Raw genomic sequence first — 13608 nt, 5'->3', positions numbered from 1 at the left:
ATTATAAACCAAGCATGTCAAACAGCAACTGGGTAGGTAAAACCCATGCCTGCTTTTCCTGGAGAAGCTGGATTGCAGTTTTCAACAAGCCCCTAACATAAAGTCTAGAAGTCGGCAGACTTTTTCTGTAAAGGGCCAGACAGTATGTTTCCTAGGCTCTGCAGGTCATATATTGTCTGTGGCAACTGCTCAACTCTGCTGTTCCGACACAAAAGCAACCCTAGACAATACATAAGTCAGCTGGCAGGGCTGTGCTCCCGTACAACATTTTATCTACAAATAGAGATGACTGCATTTAACCTGCAGGCTGTGATTTACTGAGCCCTGCGTTATCCTTGCTCTGATCCCTGAAATGGTTCTTCAGGGCCAGGGTGCTTCTGGGGTTGCAATGGGATCAGCTGGGGTCTTTTCTCAGACCACACGGCAGCACGGACCGTAGCAGAGGTCCTTGTCTCCTGGTTTGTGACCCCTCCCTTCAAGTCTTCACATAGGCCCTGGGGTTCTTTTCCCAAAATTCTCAGCTGCCCACTCAAGTTGGGATTTTAGTGACCAAGGACTGGACCGATGCATCTGATGGCCTCTGGGGGGACCTAGCCTTCCACCTGTTTCTGGCTGTGACCCAGGGTGTGCCCTCCCTTTAGAAGGCAGTTTCCCCCTGTGATATGAGTGACAGTTGTGTCTGCCTCCTGAGGTAGTCGGGAGACCCAAGTGAGAAGACATTGACACAGGGCGTGAATTGTTCTTAACGTTTCCACCCTTGTCATTCTTCATTTGGATTTTGCTCTACTTTATCATATCTGGAGGCTCCTAAACAAGCATTTGTCCTGAGATAAGCAAGTCAGAAAGTCATGATGTCTTCAGAGGAGAAATCTGCCCCATTGTCTGCCATCAAGGTTTCGAAGATATCAGCACCAGTTTTTATCACAGCATTCCATTTCAGAATTCTGTCTAAGTGTAGTTGATAGCAAGAATTGTTGTTTTGGACTCTGCTCTTCCTTCTATGGACTGTGTGAGCCTAAGCAAGTAGCTTGGTCTTCCTGAGCCTAAGGATACCACCTCCAGAGGCGTGTGCAGCCCTGGACACCGCAGTAGCTCACAGAAAGTACTCAGTGCATTTTGCATATCATCGTTATTTGAAAATAATGTGAATATTAATCAAGCTTCTCAATTGTTCTAGGTCACTGTTTAAGAGCCTCAATCAATAATTAAAGGACTTTCAACTCTCTATCTCTGAAACATTTCTTTTGTGCCTGTTCTTTGTGGCTGGATCCCTGCTCCCTCCCTTTCCTGGTTTACCTATTACCCATCCTTGAGAGTCAGTGTAAGAAATTCCTCCTCTCATTCACTGTTCTGACAATTATTGTCATAGTGTCAATGGTGAACTGGACACAGCCCCTCCCTTGAAGGGTTCACAGCTGAGTTTAGAACAAACACATAATGAGATCATTAGAATATCAGGTGTCATATACTGGCTACAGTTATGGAAAGCCAGGGGACAGTGGGAACATCAAGAAGGGACCTGCCACTTGCTCATGAGGGCAGGGCCACAAATAGATCTCCCCCCCCCTTCTCCCATTTAGCTAATTGATCTCTAAAGGGGAGAATTGATGTAAATCTGGATATCCATCAGAGGACTCTGGACTGGGCCATGTCCTATGCCCTATTCTTTACTTTGGTTTCTTCCTTAAGGGACAAAAGGAATCCAACCTCAGAGGGCTGAGCCCAGCTTTATTCAGTGGGGTTAAGTCCTCAAGATAATCTTGTCAGCTGATGAAGACCTAAATGAAACTGTCCCTTTTTGTGCACTGGGGTTGGAAGAAAGCCATCTTCTTAGCATTAAATACATTCTCAACAGAAGATGAAATTAACACGATTTTACAGAGCAATTTTAGGCATAAAACAATTCACAATGATCTTTTAAAAACTGACAGCGGCTTCAAGGTTGCTTGAGCCATTAGCACCATTATAGAGATTTAATTGCACCCTGAGATTTAAAGGCATAATTGTACCTTCCAATGTTAGCAATATGTAAGGGACCCGTGCTACCATTGATCACACGGGCTGTTGAGTTGTGCTTGTGAGGATCTCGAGGCAGAATCCTAATATCCCGGTCTCTTGAGCAATGGAAGGTAGGGGATGATATTTAACATCCTCGTCTGCAGCCCTCATGGGACCTGTCCATCATCCCCTACCCAGATTCAGTCACCACCCATTCAGGCTGTAAGGCAGGGACCAGGGTCAGCCAGGTACTGTATCTCGTCTCAGCCACTCAAGGGAAAGAAAAGAGAACTTCAGAAAATTCTTGTCTCCATTCCATCTAATTCAAACCAGCCCCACAGTCTTTTCTCTTCTCAAACTGAAGAAATGTATTTCATGTTTAGAAAGCCCTCCAGCTCAGATCTAGTTATTGATGACATGTACTCAAAACACATGCTCCAAGCTTGGTTACTGGCTGGGTTATTCCTGGTTGGAGATCCTGCCCCCTAACAAAGGAAACCAATACAAGGTCATTTTCTCCTAGCAGCCCAGACCCTGTGGGCACAGAGTAGAGCAGGTTAGGAGCTATTGTGTGTTATGTTCTTCTTCGATGAAACTGGCTGGTAAACTCCTGTTTTGTCCCATGTTCTGCCTCCTTGGCTACAAGGTCAGTGCCTGCCTCTGTGGTTGCTTTTGTCTTTGGCACTGAAGAGACTTGTAGCTTCAAAGACGGTGGCTCCTGGGTAAGCTCTGCTGCTGCCCTGGGAATTCAATTAGCTACATTTGTGGGGTCTTTAGAAATACATTTTATAGGGTTTCAGGTGCCCAATCAATGAATGCAGCAGTTTCTTTCCAACAGAGATCTCTGTGGAAGACTTTATTTTTGGTATCTGGGATTAGACACTGGTATTAGGTACCAGGGGCACTTAACCACTGAGCCACATCCCAGTCCTTTTTTATATTTTATTTAGAGACAGAGTCTCACTGAGTTGCTTAGGGCCTTGCTAGTTGCTGAGGCTGGCTTTGAACTCATGATTGTCCTGCCTCAGCCTTCTGAGCCACTCGATTCCAAGCATGCACCACTACAACTGGCTCTCAGGGAGACTTTGAAGACTAAGGCCATGCCTGACTCCATGTCCTCAATGAGGGGACACAGGAGGCTTTTGTGAGAGTTGCTAAGATCTGGCAGAGGATTTGCATAAAGCTAAGCTTTTTTTTTTTTTTTTTTTTTTTTCCCCAGAGTACTTTCTGGCGAGATCCCTTCTGTTCACTGAGCCTTCATCCCTATTGTCCCCGCCTTCCCTTCCTGCTTATCCAAATGCTCATTCTTAAGCAGTTCAACTGGGTGCAGTGGCACACACCTAGTAATCTCAGCAGCTCAGGAGGCCGAGGCAGGAGGATAGAGAGTTCGAAGTCAGCCTCAGCAACTTAGTGAGACCCTGTCTCAAAATAAAAAATAAGAAAGGGCTGGGAAGGGCTCGGGTGTGTCTCAGTGGTTAAGCGCCCCCTGGTTCAATCTTTAGCACCAAAAAAAAAAGAAAGAAGCAGCTCAGAAGCCCTCATTCCTTTAGCCTGTGGTTATGTAAATGCCTCTTCTCTCTGCCTTTGTTCTGGCCCTGCTTTGTTCCTGCAGTGGGGTGCGGTGCTCCCAGCTTTTTTCTCTGCTTGGCGTTTTCTTAGGGTGGGGAGCCTGCTGATTCAGCCTGGTGCCTCCTTGTGCCCCCAGCTCCCTGCCCTTTACATCATGGCTTTTCCACCAAGTCTGTGCCTCCCAGGCTGTGAAGAGTCAGCCAGGGCCCTTGCTTTCCCATTGGGGCTTGCAAACGACAGAATCATACCCTGGTTAATTTAAATGGAAAAGAAACTTTTTGAAAAGACATTGGTGGCTCACAGACTCTCCAAGAAAGACAGAAGAAGATGTGGAAGATGACTGGGAGGTGAGGGTCTGGGACCCAGAGTCACCCCCAGATCCAGCCTGGTGAGGACTAGCCTAGTGAGGACCTCCAAGCTTGCCCCATCAATACGTCTGTGAATACAAAAAATGTCTGCGCCTCATTTTCTTCATCCATAAATTGGAGCTGCTGATCATGGTGGCCTGTCAGGGTGGTGTTGAGAATGAAGCATATAGAAGGATGCCTGGACACAGTGGTGACCCAGTGTGCAAGTGCTTTGATTTGAATGTGCGTGTGAATGATGCATATGTTTGAACCTAATCACACAGGGGATGGTATCAGAAGGCAGGGCATTAGGTGACTAGGTTGCCGGGGCTCCAAGCCGGAGGAGCACCTTGTTGGGGGTGGGGGACTGTGGAGCCAGTGGCGTGGACTGGACCCCAGCAGCAGCAGGGATGGCATGTTCTATGGGAACCCAGAAAAGTAGCCAGGAACCCTGGGAGGACTGGTTGAGCAGCTAGAGGGTGTGAGAACCATCAGGAGATTCCGGAAACCAAGGGGATAGGCAGAATATGTCGACATCTCTGCTGCAAAGAGGTCTGGGCAGTAGAACCCAGAGACCCGATCACCCTGAAGAAGAGGGAGGAGGAGGTGGAGGAGCCCAGCGGAGAGGAGTATGCATGTCCAAGGCCTGGGTGACTGTGATGCGAGCCCTAGGGTCTGCGGCCCCAGAAAACAAGGTCTAGGGAGAATGTTGGTCTCATGAGGACTGGAGCCCCAGTCTGACACCCCTTACACAGTAGGTGCAAAATAATTTCTTTTTTCTTTTTTTTTTTTTTTGGGTGCTGGGGATCAAACCCATGGCCTTGTGCTTACAAGGCAAGCACTCTACTGACTGAGCTATCTCCCCAGCCCCAGTAGGTGCAAAATAAATACCCATTTCAGGGAGGGGAAATGAACAAAGACTGCAGTTTTAAAAAAAATCTTTCCACTTTGTTCTTGCACACGGGAAGAAAAGGCACAGGAAAGAGCCTAAGCTTGTTTCTTCTTCCTCCCTTTGCCTCCAGTGGAGGGCCTTCAGGAGGAGTAGGGTGTCCTAGCAAAGGGGACGGGGAGGTGTGCCTTGCAGGCCTTAGCCCAGACCCTGGCTTCCTCTGCTGGACTCCCCTGCAGGATGATCAGGAAGTCTCTGCTGTGCTTGGGGGCCCAGCCCCAGAAAATGGAAATGGCATTGGGAAAAGGAAGACTGATAACCCCTGTTGCAGAGCCCAGGGAATCAACCTCTCCGTTAAGATCCAATATGTTTTTCTGAAACCCAGGGAAGGAGCGAAGGTCCGAAGAGGCAGAATTGGGTCCCCTGTCTAGAAGCTGCGTGCGTGTGCTGTGTAGGACGGGCAGGATCGCTGGGTTTGGATTTGTTGTATGTCTCAACCTGTTTTTCAAATGTTGGGTTTGATAAAACACAAAATGTGTTTTGCCAAGCACTTTTCTCCTTAATTACATGTGTATATTTTAAGGGAAATTTAATCCATATGTTTCTGATTCGTCTACACGGAAATCATTAAAATGTTGTTTTCTAAGAGCCATTTGATGTGCAAGAAGCTGCACAAACCTTTTAGAAAGCTGTTTAATTTTTTTGTTGTTGTTGTTCCTTTTTCCTTTGCATGTCTGTGGGTGTGGGTATGGGTGTGTGTGAGAGAGAGCGAGAGACAGAGCGAAAGAGAGAGCTCGCACAAGGAAGAGTGACTGACCCCAGGGAGTCAAAAACAAAGTCCAACTCAGAAGGGTTTCTTCTCTCCTTGGAACTCTGAAATAGATCACTTGGAGTAGGCTTGAAGCTTGCTTTCTTGTCTATTCCAGCCCTACCTGAATGTCAATGTGACATGACCAAAAATTGGAACGAACTGGGAGTCAAGGTCAGAGACTCCAGGCGAGAGCGTGGTGCTTTAGTTCTAGACAAAAACAGTCAAAGCCCTCCACCCCCTGGGCTGTTGATGACAACAGTCCTCAGTAAGTCCCAATGCACCTTTCTAAGCCCCAGTTTGCTTTTTCAGGAGGCCCTAGTCTATCAAAGTGAGCACAGAGGACTAAGGTGTGTGGCAAGACACATGTAAGGTAGTGCATTGAAGCGACACCACAGTTGTCTTCCTCAAGTAGCATAGTTTTTCTCTTCTGGTTTGGAAATGATATTTTATGTCACAGAACAAAAATGCACAGTTTGAGTGTCTCGGTTCAAGTTCTAACGGCAGTTCCTTTGCACTTCCGAGTGCGTGCACTCTGGCACACAGGTGTAGCCCTGCTGGAAGGTGTGTGTGTGGGAATGCATCAGTTTGTGCCTGTATTCTCTCAGAAGTGCTATTTGTGGAAGGTGGGTGCCATGTGACCCTTTCTACCTGTCCACACCAAGTTTAATTTAGAAATCGCCCTTGAATGGATGGATGGATAATGAGCAGATGCGTGAGTGACTTACCAAGAGCCATGCTCATGCACTTTGCCATGAGGTGTAGGGCGTAGGCAGTAGTGGAGACCACCCTCCTTCATGTCTGGACCCAACACTAGGGCAGCCTCTGTTTTGCTCCGTGTCACCTCTCTGGACCTGACATGTGACATGGAGCAAAATTCAAAGCATCACTTTTCCCGCTGGTTGATTGTTCCCAAAAATTCAAGTGGAAAGGGCATTTGTCTTCCCACCCAAGGACCTCTGAAACACTGTTCCTGTCCCTCTGGTCCCCTTTCATCCAAGCCACTGCTCTGTGCACCTCGTTGTCTCCATTCTAGTTGTGGGACTCTTCAGAGGCATCAGGGACTCTTTGAAGAGCTGCAGGTGGAAACTGGCACCAGAGTACCAGGTTGGAGGACTGTGGAAAGCATTTCACTCTCTGAGCCTGTTTCCTCACCTGCGAATATGAAGTGTCATGTTGAGCTTTAGGGGAGGGAAAGGCCCAGCACCCAGCACCATGCCAGGCAGGCAGAGAGTAAGATGCTCGTGGAACCCCCTTCCAAACCAGCTTCCAGGTCCCTGCAAACCGTGGGGGTTCCCAGCATTGCCCTGCCAAAACCTGCGGGGGATGCTCACCCCCAGGCCCAGATTCCCCCACTTCAGCACTGTTTGTAGGATAAAGCACAGACACGCTGACAGACTGCCTCTGGCAAAGAGCCCTCTCACTTATTCCTTTTCTTCCTGCTCCTGATCAATCCCAGGTCCCCAGACTCCCTGTCCCAGTGGCTCTGACCTCCATCCCAGGATGCTCTCTCCTCTCTCCTCACCCTACCCTTTCCAGACCCCAGCTTCAGAGCTGCCTTATCTCTGTCTCTCATCCCAGCCTTGCTCTCCAGAGCTGCACTCTGTCCTGTCATTTATGTCCCCACAGTGTTTTGACCCTTGCTCTCTTAGAGTATTCATCATGTTGTATAGCGGTTTCTTTTTCACTGGGTTCTCTTCCCTTGATCTTGGGGTTCAGGGACTGTGTCTTTTCATCCCTTTGGGGACCTAGCAGAGGACCTGGAATAGCAAAGACCTTACACAGATGCTGTTGGATTAAACTGTGTGGGTGGTGGTGGTTTTGTCTTCTTGTTATTTATTTATTTTTCTGCTGATCTGTGTTTGAATTTCGCTTTTGTTGGCTTGAGTGTTCATTTAACTCTGAAGATAGTAATTTTCGATGTCTGCCTAAGGTGGTAATATCATTTTTGGGATCTTTGAATTTCTATTTTTATTACCCTCCTTTTTAAATTTGTTCTTTCTAGATATACATGACAGTTGAGTGTATTTTGATATATTCTACATACATGGAGTATTGCTTATTCTATTCTTATTAGGACCCCATTCTTGTGGTTGAACATGTGGAGTTTCATTGGTCGGGTGTTTGTATATGAGCATAGGAAAGGGATGTCTGATTCATCCTACTCTTTCCTATTCATATATCCCTGCCCTTCCCTTTATTTCCTTTTTTAATCCACTGAAATTGTACTTTTAATCCCTCCCTCTCTTTCCAAAGGAATGGAAATCAAGATGGCGTTTTGCAGTTGGAGGGAGCTGAGCACAGGCTATAGAAATTCTTGGGCAGGGCAGAAAAAGACAGCAGGAGAGCAAAAGAGATTGCTAACAGTATTTTATTTCACTTGGTGCCTAGACATTTGTAAAACATCACAGAAATAGCAAGAAAGAAAGCAGAGTTTGTAGGTGGTTTACATTTAAGATTGTTGTGATCACTTAGGATTCAAGGTCACTCCTACAATAATGTCCCTCTTAGACACTTACTTTCTGGACTGTGGTTTGAATGGGAGGAAGAGAGGTGGAACCACGTTGGGCACTCTGGAAATTGTACCAGGGAGTGTTGCAGCTTGAGGTGACAGTCGGGTGTGTCCCAGTGGGGAAAATAAATCAAGAGCCACTGTTCCTGGGCTGACTCAAGCAGTCATATGAGCTACAGGTCAAAGCCCCATGAAAAAGGGGCTGCTTTGCTAAAGAAATTCAGATGGGGCCTCCGGGATTTAGGCAGCACAGTAGAGACAGGCAGATGGCCATGTAAGTGGCCCCCCAAGGCCTCCTGGGCAGCACTGTCCAAGGTGATCGGCCTTGGACTTGCTCAGGGCATGTACTCTGAGTGTGATAAACTCTGTTGCTCAGTGCTGAGCCTGTCCCACAAAGGGCTCAGGCATGACGCTTGTTCACCTCTGTGGGAGGCATTGTGATAGCAGCTGGCTCATGGGGTTTGTGAGGATTAAATGACATGATACATGTTAAGCACTTTGCACTGTGACTGCTGTGTGGTAAGAGCTTGCAAACAATCATGATCGTTAGGATTGTTGTAAGAATGACAATAGCGAAGCCCACGGTGACATGGCGTATGCCCAGGAATACTGATGATGCCAAGCTGAGTGACAGTCTTTTCTCCCCTGTACCTTGGAAACCCTTTTATCACTTCAGTTGTACTTCAGGAAATTCAGTGAATCATGTGGAGCCAGAGTTGCAGATGTTGGAGGCCAATGGACCCCTTCCTCCAGTGACCTTGTCCCCATTCCTGTCCCTGTTCTGCATTTGCTCATCCTGCAGGGACACAGGGAAGCTCTGCGTTCAAGGCCTACTGCTTGAGCCACAGGGCTGCTGAGACTCTTGGTGTCATTGTCAGTTACATGCTCAAAGCTTCAGGTAGCTCATTGTTCAACCTAAAGAAAATCTTGTTTTCACTTTTTGCATTCTTTTTGTCTTTTTTTGCATTTTCTTTGAAGCTAATGGGAACTTCTGTCGAGACTATGCTGTCTACCCATTGTCCATGGTGTCACACACCTGTGTCTGCTGATGCCATAGCACTTCTGTGGTGGTTACTATGTGCCACCTGCAATATAATTTAGTCCAGGGCAATCCTATGCACGACTCTGAAGTAGGAACCATTCTTCTCATTTGACGACGGGTGAGAGGAATAAGGCTTAGAGTCACTCAGCCAAGTAAGCAAACCAGCATGAAGAAAACCCTACGCTGTGACTTCAGAACCATCAGGTCCACCTCCTCTCATCCTGAGTCCTACCTGACACCATACCCAGCACCCCATGGCTGCAACCAGTGTTCAGCCAAGCTGGGTCCTGCCTGATGACATGCACACTTCGTATGTGTGGCAGCTACTTGGTCCTGTTTTTGTCAAATTGTGCTATTTTTTTTCCCCTCAGCATGTGAAAATCCATCGTAAGTGAAAACTAGTCTTATTTTACATAAATACTTCCAATCTCTTCCCTTCATCAAAATCAAGCTGCAGCAGAAAGTCTTTTAAAAACGTAAAGCAAATTCTGCATCAGAATATCAATGGGCACCAACATTGGGGATATTTCTGTCGGAGATAAGATGGTTCCGCATTTAATCTCGACCACCCGCCATACCAAGATATGCACAAGAAAATTCCAGGAGGTAATGGATTCACAATGCAGAAAGGCAGTTTGCCTCCCCAGAAAGTTCACTGCAGAGTCTTTGGGAAGAGTGATTTCCTCCCTGGTAGCAACTGGAGGAGTTTCGGGGCTGGGTTCTGTGGGACACCACCATCATATATTGATTTAATAAATGGAGCACTGTAGAGTGCGCCATGGTGCCCGGGTGTGAGGCAGTGACGAGAGATGGGAAGGCATCGCCAATGCCATGCTCCTGGGGAGCTGAAGGTGAGTGGAGGGCCGGGTAGGAGGAACCACATAATGGAGTATCTAGAGCACCCAGAAAGGCATAGTGGAGGAAAGAGTCACGACACAATAAGGGCCTGGGCCGAACAAGAGGTGGGGTTGGCCAGGATCTGAAGATGTTTCCCAGAGGAAGTTGAAACTCAGCCATCATCCAAAGGATGGGGATGAGTAGGAAATAATTTAGGCAAAGGCTGGGGCAGAGCAAGAGGTGGGGAGTATCGTAGCGAGAGAAAACACATCACACAAGAGGTTGGTGTGTGGTCCTCAAAAAAAATGTTTTGAGATGACATAAGGGAGGGAGATGCCATATAAAATCCACCAGTCTTGGCGTTCTACTGGGTGTGTGAGATAGTCAAGGAATACAAATTTCTACTGCAGAGAAAACCATTTAATGGTATGAGTCAGTGTCTCCCATGCTTATTTGATTATGGTGTCCTTTTATCACACAAGCAGCTATGGACTCCCTGGAGAGCATGGGTGTCCCCCTGGGACTGGGAAGCTGCTGACCTGAAGCTCCCAGCACTCAGGGGTGAGGTCTCCAAGGTGCACCAGTAGGTAACAAAGAGACAGAGGAAAGATATAGAAGAAAATGCACAGTGAAATCCATGTGCGAACGTGTGCATGTGTGTGTATGTGTGTGTGTGTGTGTGTGTGCGCATGTGCATGTGTGTGGATATGATTGGCTGTATATGCAGAGCATTTCTGGAGAAAATTACTAGTGCTTATTTTCACTTTTTGCCCTTCTGTTCAGTTTGAGCATTTTATCATGAACATGTGTGGCCTTTTTAAAAAAAATTTAAAATTTTGTTTATTCTAATTAGTTGCTCATGATAGTAGAATGCATTTATACATTTTGGTAGATCACACATAAATAGAGTGTAATCTAATTACAAAGGAAGGAACAAACGAACAAAGCTACACATCTACAAAAATTTTTTCAGGGGACACATTTATCCACACAGGCCCGTAAATTGTTAATGGCTTCCCAGTTGATTGTTTTCTCTGCCTTGTGGTGGAAATGTTTGATGACGATTTGAGTCAGCACTATCTAGGAAGTTGTCTGTGGCAGAGTCCGTGAACTCTACTTCTGCAGGAGATTGTATGAAGTGTCATATTGTGTCCTTATGGTGGAAATAGTTATTTTAGGACAAATGATGTTGGCCTAAAGAAGGAGAAATCATTTTCCCCTGAAATGATTCTTTGATGCTTCTGCTGATGAGTGTGGCAGACACAGGGATGGATGCCTTGTCTCAACTATGAAGAACATTCTGCATTTGGAAAGAACTATGTCAGGCATTCCAAGGGTCAGACAGGAAGCTGTAATCAGGACCAGAAGTGGGGCTTTCTAGTTTCAAGAATCGACTATGCAGTCTCCTTGGCATTGCGTCAGGTAACTTGCGAGAGGGCTTTTTGAAGCAGCTGACCTGAACCCTAGTGGACCCTTTAGAGGGGAGAGAGGTGACTAATGTAGGCCCAGGGGTAATGTGGCCAAGGATTTGTACCAGCCCATCCTCTCTGCTTGACCCAACTGTTTCATGCCATATCCTGGAGCCTGGACTGCATTAGGGACAAGTGTCACGGGAGACCTGGACCAGAGTTTCCATGCAGGTTCTCATCCCTACCTGAAGAATGCCTGACATCAGCACAGCTGGGGCTGGGGGTGAGGATGCCCACCTGCAAGTATATTCTCTGCTCAGGACCACCCAATTCTCAAGATAGCTTTCAGAAGTTGGTGTCTTAGATATTTTAGGTGATTTCTAGTATCAAAGACTTGGTGGCCTTCCTTATTTCTCATGACATCATATGATGCACACGGTGGACATCTCCATTTTCTCCAAAGAGCCACCATCTCATTCTCCCTTCATTCTGGAGTGGAAGAGTTATTTTTGTACATCTCTAATCTTGCTCTCTTTCCCTGTTCTCACTTGACAGCAGCAGCACAATTCCTGAGTGGTTTCACCTCAACAAATCTGCTGTGCTCTTTCATGCCCACATGTGTGGGTATTTGCATATCTCTAAGTGCATAAAAGTGCCACTTGCTGTTATTTTGTCTTTTGGCAGTGGATTAATCTACATCGTAGAAATAAATAAAATGGCTTAGAGAAATGGAAGGCACCTAGCTCTGCATGGTGAAACTCGGACTGGGGTTGAGTCTTGGCTCCAAATCTGTGGTTTCCTACTGGTGCTTTGAACTAGAGTATTCCCACGGCAACTTCTTTGCTCTTGTCTCCTTTATTCATACCAGACCTGACTTTCAGAGATTATTCTAGGGTGGATTTCCATGTTCTTTCCTCCTTTATTCAAAGGCTGAGTGGGAAGGAGGGGAACTAGCTGAAACCCAGATGAAGAGGTGATGAGGGACTCCTCAGGACTACTCAGGATGCTTGTGATGGACCAACATTAGGGAGATAGTAGCTCCCATTCATGAGCAAAGGCCAGACCTGGTTTTGCTTTCTTAATGTTTACACAAAATTGATCAGTGCTGACTTGCGTTTTCACAGACTAGACTCCACAGTGTCTGCAGGCTGACTTCATGAATACTGGGTTATGGTGTTCCTGGACCATTCCCTTGGATGTCAAGAATGGGCTGCATACTTTGTTCTATCTCTTGAGTTTTCCTTTGCACATTGGCAGCACCTGTTTCAGGGTGATTTCTATCCTTTACTCATTGGGAGTGGGATATCCCTTCAGTAATATCTGCGTGTCTCAAGTAGATCAACTAATATAAAGGCCTTATTCTCTTATTTGCCAGTTTGTGCTCCATTATGAAATGATTTATGTCCACCCCAAAATTCATTTCTTGAATCCCCAGAACCTCAGAATGTAACCATAACTGGAGATAAGATTTTTGAAGAGATAATTAAATTAAAATGAGGTCCTTAGGGTGGGGTTCTAATCTGATATGACTTCCATATTATAAGAGGAGAAAGAAAGACAAGGCCTAAGACATGAGGAATGACCACATAAGCACATAGTGGAAAATGACCTTTTATAAGTCAAGGAGAGAGAGCATAGGAGAAAGCAAACCTGTCAACACCTTGATCTTGAACTTCCAGTTTCCAGAACTGTGAGGAAATTATTTTCTATTGTTTAAGCCATCAGTCTGTAGTATTTTGTTGTGGCAGCTTGAGCTAACTCATACACTCTCCTTCCGCAGAGGTTTAGAGGCAGGTCTGCCTGTTATTCGAGCCATCAAACTACAGTGCTCACCAAAAAGTCTCCCAAAAAGAGTGACCTGGGAGATTCCCAACACTAACATGGTTCCTCACTGACAATGAGAGGAGGTTTTCCAGAGTCACCCTGGTCAGAACTATATCCAAGTGTCATCATGGCTGGTTCTTAATGACAGTTCCTGGAGATGGGGCTGACCTCAGCCAGGAAGCTTCAGGTGGCTATGCTGGTGGTTCTAATATTGACACAAAGTGTATGATGATTTAATAGACATAGATCTACATCTTTCCCAGTGTCCTGTCCCCTGTGGTCCTCCCCACAGCTGGGGGATGTCATTATAGGCTAAGGCCTATGTCCTTTGTAATTGGTCAGCACCTTCCACATAGGCTGTAAGCCCTGGGCA

At 46.4% G+C, this 13608-nt stretch overlaps 1 protein-coding gene across 2 annotated transcripts in view; it reads left to right on the top strand.

Annotated features, from left to right (window-relative positions):
- The window catches only part of Cacna2d3 (calcium voltage-gated channel auxiliary subunit alpha2delta 3), an 885854-nt gene that overhangs the window by 334196 nt on the left and 538050 nt on the right, over window positions 1-13608 (top strand). The window lies entirely within an intron of this gene.

The sequence above is a fragment of the Sciurus carolinensis genome, chromosome 17 (assembly GCF_902686445.1).
Source record: "Sciurus carolinensis chromosome 17, mSciCar1.2, whole genome shotgun sequence".
In the NCBI taxonomy this organism is placed as follows: Eukaryota; Metazoa; Chordata; class Mammalia; order Rodentia; family Sciuridae; genus Sciurus; species Sciurus carolinensis.
The sequence above is the reverse complement of the archived record's forward strand: the minus strand, read 5'-3'. Positions and strand labels throughout refer to the sequence as shown.